The sequence below is a fragment of the Platichthys flesus genome, chromosome 22 (assembly GCF_949316205.1).
Source record: "Platichthys flesus chromosome 22, fPlaFle2.1, whole genome shotgun sequence".
In the NCBI taxonomy this organism is placed as follows: Eukaryota; Metazoa; Chordata; class Actinopteri; order Pleuronectiformes; family Pleuronectidae; genus Platichthys; species Platichthys flesus.
In genome coordinates, this window is record NC_084966.1 from 2,756,612 (window position 1) to 2,773,617 (window position 17,006).

Consider the following 17,006-nt stretch of genomic DNA (forward strand, 5'->3'; position numbering starts at 1 on the left):
CAATGTGTTGTAATTCATAGCTCGCTGCAGCTCCTGTGTGTGTGCCTGTGTTTGTCCGTCTGGGTCAGTGGATGTGAGCGTGTGCGCGCCAGCACGCTTGAGTGCAGGCATAGATAGTTTTTGTGTGTCTAAAAAAGGGGGTTGTGTGTTTTTATGTGTGTTGGATGAAAGCACCATGAGCAGATGGGGGTGGATGTGCAAGGTTGTGTGTGTGTGTGTGTGTGTGTGTGTATATATGTGTGTTGCTTTTTGGCGCACGGCGAGGCACATTTTCAAACCCATCTTCAGCCACCTCAGATGAGCCGGGGATTATAGACTGACCCTCGATGCCTCTGTCTTATTGGTCTGGCCGGGGAGCATCAGGCTGCGGTAACCAGCCGTCCCACCGTCCTCTGAACTGCACCACACCTGCAGACACACAGCAGACACACTTTCTCCTGATCTGCACAAATAAACGATTACACTCACGATAAATATAAGGAAAAATAATGATGAATAAATGAAAACAAGTCTCCAGATAATATCACATTTTTAATTGACCGCCCTGCATCCCAGCCAATTTGAAGGTGTTGTCATTTTAATTATTGTTCCAATGATTTTAGCGTGTTGGTGTGTTCACGTGTCTCTCATTCTCTTCGGCAGGCTTAAAGATGCAGTGGACCCCCGAGCACAGCCAGTGGGCCGAACAGCATTTCGACATATCCTCCACCACGCGCTCACCAGCCCACAAGGCTGAGGCCTACAGGGCGTTGCCCGGCCACCTGCAGCGCTCCACGGCCTACCAGTACGCCTGGGCCAATGACGACATCTCCGCCCTCACCGCCTCCAACCTGCTCAAGAAGTATGCTGAGAAGTATTCTGGCATTCTGGAGATGCCGGGCGGATATTCCGAGGCCCCTGGAGTGATGAACGGGCGTAAAGGAGAATCAGAGCCCTGGCAGGATGGAGTCTACCCCATGAGCTGCATCCCAGAGGGGGTTTCGGTGAGGAAAGGAGGGGTGGCGGCGGCCTCGGACGTGGTGTCTGGTATGTGCAGCTCCCCTGGCCTGGCCTCCAGCACCCTGAGCGAGCCCAGCTACTCCAGCAGCAGCTGTGGGAGCCACAGTGCCACTGCCCTCCACTCCTCCTCCATGGCCTCTCAGGAATACGGCCCGGCGTACAGCGGATCCTACTTGCACAGTAGTTACAGCTCCCAGTCTGCCCCGACCCCAGCTCTCCCCTCCCCACTGCACAGTTCCGGGCTCCTGCAGCCGCCCCCTCCACCGCCATCCCACCCCACATTAGTCCCAGCTTACAACGGAGGCTCCCCCAACTTGTCTAGTTATAATTACCCCCCAGCAGGCTACCCAGCTCAGAGCTCGGTCGGGCCGGGATACAGCCCTGGGGGAGCACCCCCTCCCTCCTCATACCTCCCCTCAGGCATCGCTGCACCCACACCACTCCCCCCCTCTTCCACTTTACCTGGATACCCATACCAGAGCCACAACCTGACCCCAATTGCCCCAACCCCTCTCAGCAGTAGCTCCTCTAACTCACTGAAGAGGAAAGCCTTCTACATGACAGGCCAAGGAGAGATGGACTCCTCTTATGCTAACTTTGCTTATGGTCAGTCTCGGAGCTCTGCTGAGAGCCCCATGTACAGGATAGCAGACAGCAGCAGTGCAAATGGAGGCTCTAACAGCGCCGGTGGTGGTGGCTTTGACAGCCGCGCTGAAAAGTCCTCTTTACCTTTTAATCCTCAGAAACAGTCCGAGCAGAGGAAGTACAGCAGTCAGGCAGCAGGTGGGCCACTGACTCCCCCGGCCTACGGCTCCTCCACCCTGGGCGGTTCCCGCTCAGCAGACTCCCTCGCCAGCTTCACTTCGCCCTCCCTCAGCGAGCAAAGTGCTGAAGACCACCGTCTCCACCTCTCCCACTCTGGACCGGGGCCTACCTCCTCCTCATCCTCATCCTCACGACATGCTGAGGAGCAGCTAAAAACCAGTGACCCTCACCTCCTTGACATGGTGACCTCTGAGATCGTCCAGCAGGGCCCCCCCGTAGATTGGTGTGACATCGCAGGCCTAGAACTGGCGAAAGCAACTCTGAAGGAGGAGGTTCTGTGGCCCATTCTCCGCCCGGACATGTTCAGCAGTTTAGGACCAACCCCACGCTGTCTGTTGCTGTTTGGCCCTAGGGGCAGCGGCAGGACGTTGCTGGGTCGCTGCCTGGCCAGCCAACTGGGGGCGCCATTCCTGCAGCTCAGTGGTTCCACGTTGGCCACCAAGTGGTTGGCTGATGGAGAAAAGATTATCAGAGCATCATTTCTGGTGGCGCGCTGCAGGCAGCCATCAGTACTGTTCATCAGTGAGGTTGACATGCTGCTGTCGGCCCACCTCAGTGAAGAGAGTCCCATCAACCGGCTGAAAGGAGAGCTGCTCGGCCAGCTGGACTCGCTGCTCATGGGCTCCGGTGAGGACGGAAGCAACCAAGTGCTGGTGGTTTGCTCCACAAGTCGACCCCAGGACATGGACGAGGGGCTGCGCAGGTACTTTGCTCGAAGGGTTCTGGTGCCCCTGCCGGATAGCGCAGCCAGACACCAGATTGTGGGCCAGCTCCTGGCCCAATCTCAGCACAAATACTGCCTGAGCGAGGAGGAGCTGGCGTTGCTGGTCCAGCGTACAGAGGGTTTCTCCGGACTGGATCTGGCCAGACTCTGCCAGGAGGCCCTCGTGGGTCTGCTACACGTCTCTGCACAGGGCATGGACATGACAGGGATGATGTCCAGGGGACAGATCAGGCCCCTCACCTACCAGGACTTTGAGAGTGTCTTTTGTAAATTCCAGGCCAGTATATCGCAGAAAGAGATTGACACGTACACTGAGTGGAACAAAATGTTCGGCTGCAGCCAGTGAAAAGATAGATTCCGCCCTTGAGAAAACGAGGCATCCACAATTCCTTTCGGCAGGGCAGACGCATTGTGCTGGAGGGGAAGGCATGCAGGAGGCCAACACAAGCCCACCGAGTTCTCACAAACAGGGTTGAGACGCTCCAAGAGACCTGATCCGATGAGACAACTGGCAGTTTCGCGTTAATGAGCAAGTTTTAATTTGAATGCTTGACACTCCAGAAAGCTGGGCATTGTTTACACATTGCAAGCGAGTTGGCTCCAGAAGAAAGATGCCCCAGTGTCTGTATATATATCGTTATGTTCTTGTTCTTGAGTTTTGTTTGGCTATCCAAGTGCCTGAAGTGGTGCTTTCTGATTTCCTTTCTTTATTGGCCTCACAATCTACATTCATGGCATGAGCTGATGATTATTAAGAGCTTTAACACTTCAGCAGTGAGTCTGAAGAACAGAGATTGACAGTGGCCATCGCTGGTGGTCAATCATTCTTTATTGTCTTGCTAAGAGCAGTAATCCATCAGATCGGCAGTCGTCTGGGCTCGGACTCATCTCTTCTGATCCTTTGTCTGCAAAACAAACAAACGTTACAAACAAAACTCAGGAAAGTGTTTGTGAATAGTACAGTACCTCGAGTTATCCTGACGAAAAAGCACTAAGATCCGAGAGGGGAGTCCACGGCAGTGTTAGGTGTACCTCAGCTGGCTATGATAAATAGCAAAGAGATGACAATGAATGTACAAGATATGTTCTGGATTGACAAAATTGACACGGAGAGTAAAACCTCAATTTCTTTAAGATCTTTCCCTCGCAGCAGCTGCTTTAGTTTCTTCTCCACCAGTCCTGAAATTTTAAAACAGTGTTGTTTGTGGGTTTTAAGAGACGAGCGGGTTTTAGGGGGCGGTGGGAGCTATATATTTATCAAAACACACATAATCATCACTGTTTATATTGGGCTGCATGGGGGGGGGGGTTCTGTCAGTCAGCTAACTTCTGCACAAATACCTCAAACAGCTCATTTGTCATTTGGTTTATCAGAGGACGATGGAGGAACCTGATAGAACAACTCCTCCAGATGAACCCATTGGCAAGTTTGAGGAATATGCTCTTTTGCTTTCTTGCCATGAAATCAGATGAGAAGGTTGTTACCTCTTTACCATCTGAATTCTTCTATAAAAAAGAAAACTCAAATCCACCTGAAGCTACAGGCTGCTGATTGGCTCATTACATTCAGAGGACATATAACAGCTGTATCCAATTTCTGAGCAAGAAAGTAAAAAGTATTTCCTGAAATGTCAAAGTAAATTCCAATTGGATTTAAAATGAAATGTTTGGCTTGATGTCATGTTAAAAATGGAGCATGAGGTTCACTTAAAGGGGAAAGAATTGAGATTTCCAGAACTTTGCATATTATTACGTGAATTAAATTGTAATTTTAGGCTCAAGTAATTTCAGTGGAGGAATATCATCTGTGTTAAAGTGAGGAATGTGAGTTGTAGAACTTTGACAAATAACACAAATGTTTCCTCTTCCACAAAAGAGGCAGTTTCCTCCATATCTGTGGTTCTTTCTTCACAATAGACTCCTGTCTCATCTGCGGGATATTCAAAGTGGTTCCGAAGAAACAAGACTGATGATAACGATTTTGGATCCAGATTTGACCTTTATTCTCATAATATCATTATTCTCGAAATCTCAGCCCTCAATATGTCCCTGATTCTCCATCATTCACTGTCTGTAGTTTTCAGTCAGACATTCTGTATTGGAAACAGAATCATTTTCAAGCAACTCCACAGTTTTGTTGAAGTGAGCTCTTGATTTTCTCCCAAAGTTTGATTTGAAAGGTATCTAGTTGTGAAAGTATGTGTTGCTCACACTGATTCTCTGTACTTGAATTGGATTGGTTACAGAATGGATTCCACTCCTGTTATTTTAATCACACATCCATCCAGTGCATGTCTCTCATCTCTATAATTTTCTACAAGTGTGGAAAATAGAAAATCAAGAGTAAATTACTGTTTTTGCCAGAGGTCAAGGGGTCATTTGATCATAGCAATTTTCACTGACCGATATTTCCTGCAGTGCATTTAGTATTATTATTGTCACAGCCATGTTATTGTCCGACCAGGAGGTACAGACGCAGTTAGCACAACCGTTTGAAAACTTTAATCAAAGGATGTTTTGTCCAGAACAAAGGCACCAGACTCACTAATCCAACTCATGTAACTTTACTGTCAGTTTTTTCTCACTATATCTACACAGATGGCATAAGAGCACATAGTCCAAGTGCTTTTTCAGTCCACTGAAAGGCTTTGTAACATGGGTGGGTCCTTTTTTGGCACTATTCTTGAAGTCCCTTATACCTGAAGGTTATCTGTTGCCCATTGTATTGCATCGGAATGTATTTTTGTCTCCTCCTTGTCCAGGAAACTGTCCTTGAGCTCTTCTCTTGTGGCATGGGAGTAATTCTGATAGTTTATCGTATGTGCACTAAATGAGTTTTCGTGTAATATAGAAATGTCTCGACGTCTCACTGACAGCACTTGCTTTTTTTGTTTTGTTTTCCTGAAGGAGATTCTGTTTATCCGAACCAATGATCAGCTTTGTGCTTCTCTTTAATTTCATATATCGCTGTCAAACTATCCACATAGAGTGTACATGTGCACAGGCCCAGTCTGCGTTTGCTATCTCTGGCATGGGCAGCGTCCGTGCAGCACCTGATGTGTGGGGGGAAGAAAAAAAAAGAAGTTCTGCTGAGCGTCAGCAGAATTGAGGCAAAGGAAAGACAGCCAGGCGGCGTGGCGGCAGCACAAGGGGAGAGCAGAGTGGTCCGTCAGAAAACCACCCTCAAAACAATCTGTACCAGAATTCCTTCTGTCAGCAAATCCTCTGGAGAGACAGTCCCTTCAGACAGAAAAACCCACTAATGCACTTCAGAGCACACAACAGCAGCACAGGCGTTCTCTCTCAGCCCGCAGCAGACGAGCAGGCCCCTCCAAACACACAACGCTACGCTTGTTTGCTCCGTGTTTTGTGGTCAGTTTGAATCCAGCTCTTATTCGTTTCTTTTTTACTTTTTGAATTTCCTCATATGGACGCTAGAGTTCTTTGAAGCATTTCTACCTCATGGCTACAAAACACGTGTGGTATTTGATTTACGTCTTTACAAATGTCGGACATTTGTGAAAAATGCATCGAGAAAAAAACACAAAAAAAGAGAAGTGGAGAGAGTCACACCATGAAGTTTTTGCGCAGTCTACCTCAGATGACTGTACTTAAAACAAAAAGGTGATGCTGCAACCGCAGGCAGCAGTAAAGCCAAGTGTGCGGGTGTGTGTGTGTGACAACACTAATACACATGGCGACAACACTGAAACACTCACAAGTGATTTGTGAGGGAGGAACACTCGGGGTCGACTTCACGCTGACCCCGGAAAATGTATAATCCAGTACATTTGCTTTAATCTTTTGTGAACTACTGTCGTTGTGCGCGTGTGAATGTGTATATACGTGGGCACACTCTTCTTTTCTTTATTTTGTATTATTTAGTGTGTTGAATTTTATAAATTGTTAGTATATATAACACACTTGCACAACTTTAAACCAGAGTGTAACGTGTTTTTCTGTTGTACATACCTATACATACAATACAAATGCACCACTTGTTTATATGTGTGAATATGTTGCCATACTTGCAGTCGACTTAAATGTATTTTCATGTAATCTGAGGTACAAGCAGCAGCAAACGATTCATTAAAGACGTTTTCTTGGGAGATTATATCTTGTTCATCTCGTTTTTTCCCCTTGTCAACGGTCACGTGAAGGTTCCTGGAGGGACGGACGGCGTAGAAGATGAATAACTGAATTTATTTATCAGTAAGAATAAATGTATTGTCCTGCCAAAAAATAGCCCATCTGAAAAATCGCCGTAATGAGCCTTGAGTTAGTCACCCTTGTGTGCAATTATAAAGCCGTCGGTGTTGCGCAGGAAGCCGGCGCTGTCGCTCCGCTCATTAAAATGTAACAATTCATTTCTCTTGCTGTGGTACGAGTGGCAAGACCAAAACATTAAAGCATTAATTATCCCTCTCCATCAAAAAGAATTTGGATTATGTGAGTACTCTTAATGAAATTGATGTGCATTTGCCCGCTGCAGTTCCAAGGTATATGATTATATACAGTGTGCGGCGGCGAGGTGTGGGCAGCCGGCTGTAGAGCCTCTATAATTATCTGTGAAAACTCAAAATCGTTTCGCAGCAGGTTAGAGTGCATCGCAGGGGCTGCTGCCGTCTTTATTTCCCCACTCCGAGACAAGCTTTCGTTATGATCACTGATAATTTATGACACAAGTTCTATTATTTGTCGAATATAAAGCTGTTAGATGTAGTTTCTTCTCACAGATTTGAGCGTTTTACTGCAGTTTTCTTGCTCCAGGCTTTATAAGAACCGCTGGTTCCTTCTCTAAAGCTGCAGCTGGTTTGGTTTCATCGATAAACCGACTTTCAGGTTACATCTTTAGCTTTATACATAATATCAATGTTTACATGCTTTTGTGTGATAAGATGTGTACGGTGTCCTCTTCACTCTAAAGGGCCCTCGCTCCATAAGCTTCAGCCTCACACTCGGCTCACAATTAAAATATGCTAAGCGGTCACTTTTTTTCCTTAAGTAGTCTTAAATGTGCAATCTATTCAAATATGAGAGGAAATTGCCCACAGCTCCGCAGAAAAAGGTGGTTGAACAGGGGGGTAAAGCTGGAATAAATTATGCAAATAACACAAAGGACTTTACCACTTGAAAGCCTAATTTTCCTATAATCAGCACACTGTCGCCTAATATTTTTTTCCCACCTCTTATTAAAAGTGACTGTTCTCTCGCCGATCATCAGATGGCTCTATCTGTCACTGGACTGGGAAATGACTGCAGCCTGCCAGACTAAATGCTAAAGCATTTTGCCGGAGCTTTTAGATGATGGTTACATTCCCACACAAGTAATTATGCGCCGCAGAGTCCAGAAATAAGGTTTAATTATACAGTAATCGTCTGTGATGGACACTAGGAAGTGGTGAGTACCGCCAGACTGCAATCCATCAATGACAAACCTCTGGCCACTTTTAATTCCTCCTCATTTGCATCCTAACCTCCACACCAAGTTGCGCAAACGCTGTTAAATGTTAATAGGACCTGTCTCGCCACTCAAAATGAACGCTTAAGCCATTTTTTAGTCTCTCCCCCTCCCCTCGCTCTCCTCTCTCCCTTTTTGTTTCATCTCTTTATCTTCCAACCCGCTCCCTTCTTCTCCTTTTCATTCCTCTCCAAAGCCGAGGCGTCTTCACGCCATCCTCTCCTCCTTCACCCGGCGCGGCCCCCTCCTCCCTCCCTCCCCATCCTCGCAGGCCTCGCCGTGGAGGAGGCACAGAGCGGTCACTGATGCACTAATTGGGAGCAACACTTACAGTTTTATCTCCCCCCACCACTAATAGCGGTCTGCACTGAAGCAACTCACCTTAGGATGAGGAATGGATGGATGGAGTTGGAGGTTTATAGGAGGTGGTGGTGGTGGGGATGGGGATGGGGGGGGTGGTTGGGGCCTTGAATGAGAAATTCCTCCATGCAGACCGCAGCGCAGACTCAGTGTGAGATTGGGCCCTCAAGCCATCATGGTTAATCCATATCCCGCAGGACCTCGGACTCAATTCCCTGCTTCATTAATTGAAAACGATGGCCTTTTTTTGGTGTGAGTGAATAAAACAAGGAGCCATTTATGGGGGGAAAAAGCATTCTGTCTGGTTTTGTTCCTGAAGTAGCTGCAATCTCATTATGCCTCCGTGCTGCATTTCAAAATGTGCTATCATCTTTGTCTTGATTGTCTCCCGGCCTCGGCAGAGATAAATACACGCGCTGCTTTGCCGTGCCGCTGCCAGGACTGTTTTTCACTGAATCATTTGAAGTCTTATCAGCCTTTATGGAAATAAAGCCTTTGCTTAATAAAGTGTTCCACAGGCTTTGGGAGAGGAGCACATAAACACCTTTTTTTTCTCCCGACAACGCCATCATTAGCGCATCTTGTTCAATGCTTTACACATAATTGGAATCAACATCCATTGTTCGTGTTCTTGACCTTCCACTTGTTTTCCAGCAGACACTCAGAAACATCGTATTACTGCTGAGAGGGAATCTTAACTAGGAGAACACATGCTAAGTGCCTTTGCTTTGTTTTATCAGGGGCACATTGCTTCACTTTGAATATAACTTGAAAACTCATACCGTGATTTAACGATATAAATCCCAATGTGATGCCGTGTATTCCAACATACAATTTAAATTAATCACATTGTCTATTTTCATGATATCGTCTCCTGATGTGCAACCGTAGATGTCAACAAGGCCTCCGATTGGTTCCAGTGGTAAAATCAGTGTTTCAAAGGTAATTCAGCAAAATATAGGGAATAGACTGAATAACTGGTGATCTTAACTCCTGCACTACGACCAGAGATGTTAACTATACACCTCCAATTTGTTCCAGGGGTTTTGAGATTTTAAAAGAATCATTCAGAATTCCACAGAAACATAATCAAGCTTAAAGACACATATTTCCCTGGGTGGGTGGAAACTAAAAACGTGTAAAATGAGTGAAAAGTAGAATATTTCCCTCAAACAACAAGTTTCCATGGTTTAAAATTCTGCACAGAGTCACGTGAGTTCAACATGTTAGAAACTCAAACCATTATGGAGTGGACTTTGGATCCATTTCATTAAAAGCAGCCGCTCTCCATGTGACTCCACTCGCTCTGAACCGGCTGAAGAGGTCGCAGGAATCTGAATCGTCTTCACCTTCTGCTGATGCATGGAGATCCTGTGTCTCCCATGCAAATGCTGCTCTTGATTATGCAAATATATTATTATGTTAATGGTGTCCATCTTTAATAATGCATGGTGTTGGCATATTGATAATGCATTGCATTTATTGTCATGCAAATTCTGCGTTGGGAGCCTATTAATTGACACTTATCAGACTCTCAATCACAACCGGAATAAACCTTGATTTCATTAGGAAAATAAATCTCAAATGTTGTGATTTCTAATTAAACTGCAAATATCAGCACGTAGATTGAAATAACAGCTTCCTGTCTGTCCTATCTTCACGTATCCGTCAGTATTTGAGATCAGATGGTTCTTTAAGTTTAACAGCTCCTATCAGTCCAGTGCTTCTCTTGCTCCTGAGCCGTCATCCAGATTCAAAGTCTCCATTTGATCGCACAGCCCCGCCGCTAACAGGGGAGTCGTCCTCACTCCGGTGCCCACCTCCCCCGGTGCAAGGAAACTTAAAACAAGCCTTTTGGGGCGTCACAGGAGGGTACCTTCAGAAACACGTCTTCTTTGTGTGTGTGTGTGTGGTGTGTGTGTTGTCAGATCGGTGCTGCTTGTGGAGTGTTCACAGGCACTCGGGGACGGGCTGTCGTGTTAGCGCTGAGTGGCAGACCGACCGACTGACAGTCAGTGAGCTTGTCTCTGGAGGATTCCTGCTGAGGAGGTGTCGCTGAGTGAACTATCAGGGACTGTGATGTGCATTAGGCTGAGCAGGAGACCTCCACAAAGACACATTTGTTGTTTTTAGTGGGTGACATTATGAGAGATTCATTAGCTGTCGACTTTTCATTACTCAAATCAGAGGCTTTCATGTTGCCAGACAGTGATGGACAGGCGGGAAGAAGCAGATTTCTGCCTCTCTGATTGATTTCCATCACAGCTCATACTGCAGCGACACCATCATGTCACCATCGTGTGATTTTCTCCTTTACTGGCAGGAAAATCCCTCGCTGCCGCACTCGTTCTATTTTCTCCTCGTGCCTCGTGTTGGAGGTGTAGTTCCCTATGTGATTTTCCCTCGGCCATAATGCCACATAGTGTATAACTGCCGGTGGAGACATCCAATTAGTAGCCAGTCAGGCTGTGTTAGCTTAGTTAAGAACACACACCTACACTGGTACGCACACACACACACACTCACATGTGTCGCGAATGTACAAACACACACACACACCCACACACAGGGAGGGAGTGGATGCACACAACCACTTGCTGTTTCCACATGAGTACGCTCCGTGGGGGTGGGGGATGGGAGGCCTGAGATGTGTGCAGGGGAGAGGGGATTGTGGCGGCAGCAGCGGCGGCGGTAGCATCGTGGTGGTGCGGTGGTGGCAATCTCACCCAATCATGTGTGCTGGGAATGACTTCATTAGGAGGCCCTGTTGAAGTCCAGTGCCCGGGAATTGCGTTTGCTGCGGGGATTGGAGGGAGGAATGGAGCAGAGGGAGCGGCACGGATGAGTCCTGAATCCCTCTTTTATCTGGCGTGTGATGGAGAGATCCAAATCAACAGCTGTCAGTCAGGTGGGCCCCAGGGCCAAGGCCTCCGGCAGAGGGGGGAGGATGGGAACGGGAGTGGAATGGAAAGGGGAGATCTGCTGGAGGACTGAGGGAGGGGCGGGGGCAGGAGACGACAGGGCCTGACTGATGAGTTGAGTGTCAGTCCCGGGTTCCTCCACAGGTTGCTGGGGCTGATTTGCATTTTTAGACGTCAGCATTAATTGTAAAAGTGTAATTTTGCATTTTTAAAACACCTGAGAATCAGTAGAGACACAGTTTTGTTTGAACAGGAGTAAAATCTGAAATGCAGGAAATAAGAACATGTTTTGAAGTGTGTGCTAGATGCAAAAGAGTATACTACGTTTTACATATAAGTAATTATTTAACTTAATCAAACTGAGAATCTTCTTGCTGCACACATGTCCTTTAGAATCAATACTGCTCATTATTCATACTAACCCTAACCTTGCATGACTAGAGGCCTAATAAGATGAATCACTGAAAACAACTGTGTCGGTGTAACTGGCACCTGGTCCCAGAAATCCATCACTAAACACAATAAGCTGAAATGATCTAAGTCACTAAACCATCATAAATGATAAAAGTGCTCAAGTTGTGTTACATGTATAGACATTAATTTTTAAAAAACACAATTACACTAAACTAAAGTTTTCTACAATTGATAGAAATATGAATATAATATTTGTTAACCCTCCATTACTCTTTAGAACTCTGTATTTGCTTCTCCCGTCACTATCTGGCTTCATGTGTTTTTTACTGCACGTGATGTTATGACATCATCATGTGCGTACGGTCATCCATTTTCAGAGTGTAGTGGAACAGAAGTGTGAAGTGGTATAAAATAGAAACACTTAAGTACAAGTACATGACAACTCTATTCAAGTACAGTATATTGATTAATGTACTCTGTCACTTTTACTGCTACTCAAGCTAATTTAGGGATTTTCATCCTGCAACAGAAACTTCGACACATGCATCCATGCAGTGTTTGTTTCTCAGTCCCACTGTATTCCACAGGCTGCAGCCAGGATTCTTCATTACTGTATTAAAGCAGGCCATTATGTAAATAGTACATTTTCTCATAGATCTCTGTGATAACAACCAGCCCAGACATCCGCTGCTGCTGGCGACTTGTGCTCAGAGACGAGTGGGAGTAGATGCAGAGAGAGCGAGGTGAGTGTGTCTGCGCCGCGCGAAGGTCACTCCAGATTGAGAAGTTTGTCAAAATGTGATGACATCAGCAGTCTGCGAGCCGTTATTGGCCCTGGCTGAGCGTCGGCCACGTCCGGACTGTGTGAAATTACAAAAAGAGGAAAAACACACACTCAAACTGACCGCCAGCACTCTGCCAGAAATGATTGCCTCCGAGGTTTCTTTTTTTTTCGTTCCTCAGCATCTCCGCTTGTTCACCCATGCCTTTCCTCCTCCTCCTCCTCCTCCTCCTCCTCCTCCTCCTCCTCCTCCTCCTCCTCCTCCCCTCCGCGGCACCAACAGCACAACTCATATCCCCATCCCCCGCTGCCTCGCTCTCACATGGCTGCAGGGATGCGTTTCTCCTCAAGGAGGTGGAAGGAGCCTGATCTGGATTTAATGACATTAAACATTGTGTTTATGCTCAATAAGAGGCCTGTATTATGTTTGACCCAAGACAGTCAACACTTTATCTCTACACAAATGGAATCGTCTGTCACCGAGTCTATTGAGTCGTCAATATCTGCTGCAGTTATTTGTCTTTTCCCCCTCTCCTGGATCGTTTACAGTGAGTAATCATCTGTCTGGTCGCCTGCGTCTCAGGGGTTTGATCGGATGGCGCTTTTGAACACCGGCGGAAACCTGCCTGACAATCCAACAAGCCACTCACTGAAGATTGAGAGGGCCCCATTATGTCGGCTGCCTGTGGCCATATCAGAAGGCTTTTCTTCTCCCTCCTCTCGCCTCTACATAACACGCAGCGGTAAATAAATCACTGCTCCGACTCTGTTTATCGATCGTCCCTCGCTCCGAGCTCCTTCTTTCTCTCGCCCCCCTTGTCTGCTCGTTCTTCTCCGCGGGATGAATTGTTGCTTTGTGTATTGCGGAGGGCGAGATTGTCAAAACAAAAAGGAGGAGGAGAACTCTCTGACTGCGTGACCCAGTGTGACGCCGCGTAGTTAGCCTCCATTAGAGCTCCATATTAATCGAAATAATTTCAATTAGTGGCAGAGTTTGCGCCCGCTCTCCTGGAGGGGAGGCCTCGGCCCTGCTGGGACTTCTCTATCGGTGCCATTGTTTCAGGCTAGATCAATTAGTTACAGAGAAGTAATTGAGCCCAATCTGAACACTTATTTAACCAAGACAAGCACACAGCTCTATTAGGCTGAGCAGGAAAATCCAAGGTGATTTGCTTTCACGCAGGAGGTTCATCCCACGAAGAGAAGAAAATGATTCATCGTTAAACAAGAATGGATTTTTCAGGGCCTGATGCCAATATTAAGACGTACAACATTACCTTTATGAAAAAGAAATGTAACTTGATATTTAGCTTGATATTTAAACATAAACTGTAAAGATAAATAACTGTAATTAAAAGGGAAACACACATACAGCCAAATATATGGAATTTTAATTTTTGTGAGGAAAATTTAAATATAAATGCCTTGTTTTCTATTGTCATAGATTTGTCTTTGATTCATTTTTTGTGTTTAGACTGGTCTTTTATTTTTGTATTCACATCTCTGTTTACATCTAGATTTGTGACTTCCTGTTTTCCTTTGAGATGTCACTTCCTGTTTTGATCTGGTTCTCCTGCTCTCCCACTCCCACCTGAGTCCAACGCTCCCTCCTCCCTGCACCTCCTCAGAGTCTATCATCTCTCCGTTTCTCTTCCTCCAGGATTCTCTTGTTCTTCATTTTGCTTTCTGCAGTTAGTTCTTTGCCAGAAACACAGAACTTGACATTTCCTCCACCACTGATCCTGGTTTCTTCACTGGTCACTGGGCAAAGAGCTTCATCCTGTGTTGTGCTTACGAGACAAGAGGTTATAAAATGTCCTGATGCTCCAGTCACGACATTTCATGAACTGGTAAGTAAACACCCTTTAATTCCAACACTGGCTATGAAGCTAGCTGAACTAGCAAATAGAGAAATAGACGTGAAGTGCATCAACTGCTCAATCCACAGGTACAAGTTAGTATATTCTTTTACTTTTGGTAAAGCTTAGATTTGTGTTCTGAAAGCTGCTTCCATCTTGAGTGATTGTGGCGTGGAGCCGCGGTATCCTAGCCTGGATGGCAGACGAATTTAGCCCCGCCCACAACATTTTTGGTCGGGCAGTTCGGTCTGGAGTCGCTCCATTGGGAAAAAATTATGCCCCGACCGGGCCAATCAGATTGTCAGGGCGGGCTTTATACGATGATTGACAGATGATCAACGGTAACGTAATCAACCACGTCATCAAAGTGCCCTCGGGTTGAATTCGTTTTCAACAAACACGCCTGCTGCTGGCGAGCTGAGATGTGTAGATGCTGCCATTGAGTCTGTTTTAGAAGTAATCGACAGAGCATTCATTTTGAAAGAGGAACAGAGAAAGTGGAGGCGAGGCCAAAGCAACACACTAATCCCTATCGCCCCGGCGCTTGGCTGTTCACACCGGACACTGAAGCGACGCTGAACCGCCGGGCACAATAATAATATCACCCGTTGATCCAGTAGATCGCTGCACGGCTTTGTGCCGGTCACACCGGAGGCTGAAGCACCGCGCAAAGTTTTAACATGGGAGTGGATGGGAGCCAGCTGTAATTTAAGGCCTGGCGCTGCGCTGAAGCCTCCGGTGTGAACCTGGCGTTAGTAAATAACTCACAATGCGTTGCTTAGCATACGTCACATACTACGTTGCTCTGATTGGTTCTAGGTCTATCCAATTGAGCGAAGAGGAATTTTAATTCCTGGTAAGTTGAAACACGCCCCATAATGAAAGCCCAATGGAGCGGTCTCAGACTCACATTCTGACTAGATTTGTGAGTCTGACAACGTCAGGCTAGCGGTATCCAGGTCTCGACCCATCACGAGTCAGCTGTCTGTCATGTGTTTATAGCATCAAATAGATAATTAAAACCAACCTTTTCAGAGAAATGGGCACTTGAGGAAACATCAGCGTGTTGAGAACTAGCTCAGATAATAGAAACCGTCTTTTAGAAATGTATTTGAAACGTTCTTGATGTTTGGCCCATCCACTAACACGGAGGAGGCTGGATAGTTCATCTTTATATACAGTCTGTGATGCAAATATAAATTAGCAGGCCAATAAAACTGATTGTGCAATTGAAATTAAAACAATACTATAAATCCTCCTGCAAAATGAACATATTTTGTCAACGTCCAGTGCAAAACACACAAAGTCCTGAGCTCTGTATTCAGCAGGGTGTGCAGGTAGAGGTGGTGGACGGACGTGCAGCTGCAGAGAGTTTGTGTTCTGCGACAGATCAGTGACACAACTCAGATTATTGTCGAGCAGGAGAAGTCAAAACGTTGTCACTGAATATAATCCAGGCTTTGACAGAATTCTTCACAGGGTCTAAAGTCTAAAAGCTGTGAATTGGATAAGGATCCAGATTTGACAAGTGGAGCCAATTCTGGATTCAGATGTGATAGAATGACATCAAACCCGGGTCCTCGTCGTGCTCCCGCCCTGGTGCTTCCCTGAAAGGGTTAAGTAAGGTGGGTTCCCGAGGCAGGAACAGCCCATGACTAGCAATCAGCTCTAATAAGATCCATCTTCTCTTAAAAGACTCGGTGAAAAGCCCTAAATCCATCCCGAACACATTCAAAGGGAAGATAGGAGAGGGAGCCATGTGCTATGATGTTTCTCTCTCTCTCTCTCTCTTTCTGTTTCATTCTCTCGCTTTCTTCCCCCTCCTCTCTTCATTATCATTCGCAGGTTATCCCAGCAGCCGAGTGAATCTGGAGCACAAATGAATTAAGGGAGAATTAAGGAGCCTGTGCAGAGTGAAGCCTCTCCACACCTCAGTGAGGATGAAAGGTGGCCGCTCATACACGTGCACACACACACACACACACACACACACACACACACACACACACACACACACACACACACACGACTGATGTAGCAGATCCGTACGTTTGTGGATGTCAGCGAGTGTTTGTGGGGAGTGTTTGTCCTCACCTTGCTCCCGGGCCTCGTGCCAAGCACAACTTCCCGCAGTCCTCGTCCAAGGCAGCACGGTGGCTCTTAACGCAGCCCACCGCCCTCCCAGCATATGATATCAGCTGGGGGAAAAAACTTGTTCAAAGACAGGACAAAGAAGAGCGCATTGTATTCTGCAGGAGCATGTGCAGGCACAGTGCTCACACAGATACAGGCTGTTGTTCGGTACAGTGTGTTAAAATGCTAATTCTCTGCATAAGTGGAGAGCATATAGTGTGCAGCTCCCCTTCATATATGATGTGGAGGACATAGCAGGTTGACTTTGAAATGGTTCAGCCAAAAGTAAAAAATGTGACTTTTCTACAACAAGCTGCTCGACTCCAAACTGCAGATAAAGTTACTGGACAGACATTCTTCTCAGGAGCTGTTCAACAACAAAAGCTGAAGTGAGAGTGGCTGCAAAAAACTCTAAACTCCTGGTTGTGTATTTTACGTTATTGGCACATTTTTTGAGGTATAGAAGATTGGTTTCCTGATTTCAGCTGCTCTCAGACCTGCATTGATCTCTGGACATTTCCCAGGAATC

At 46.3% G+C, this 17,006-nt stretch overlaps 1 pseudogene; it reads left to right on the forward strand.

Annotated features, from left to right (window-relative positions):
• LOC133933215 (fidgetin-like) overlaps positions 1–6,652 on the forward strand; it is a 31,048-nt pseudogene extending 24,396 nt beyond the window's left edge.
• Positions 6,653–17,006: the final 10,354 nt, after the last annotated feature.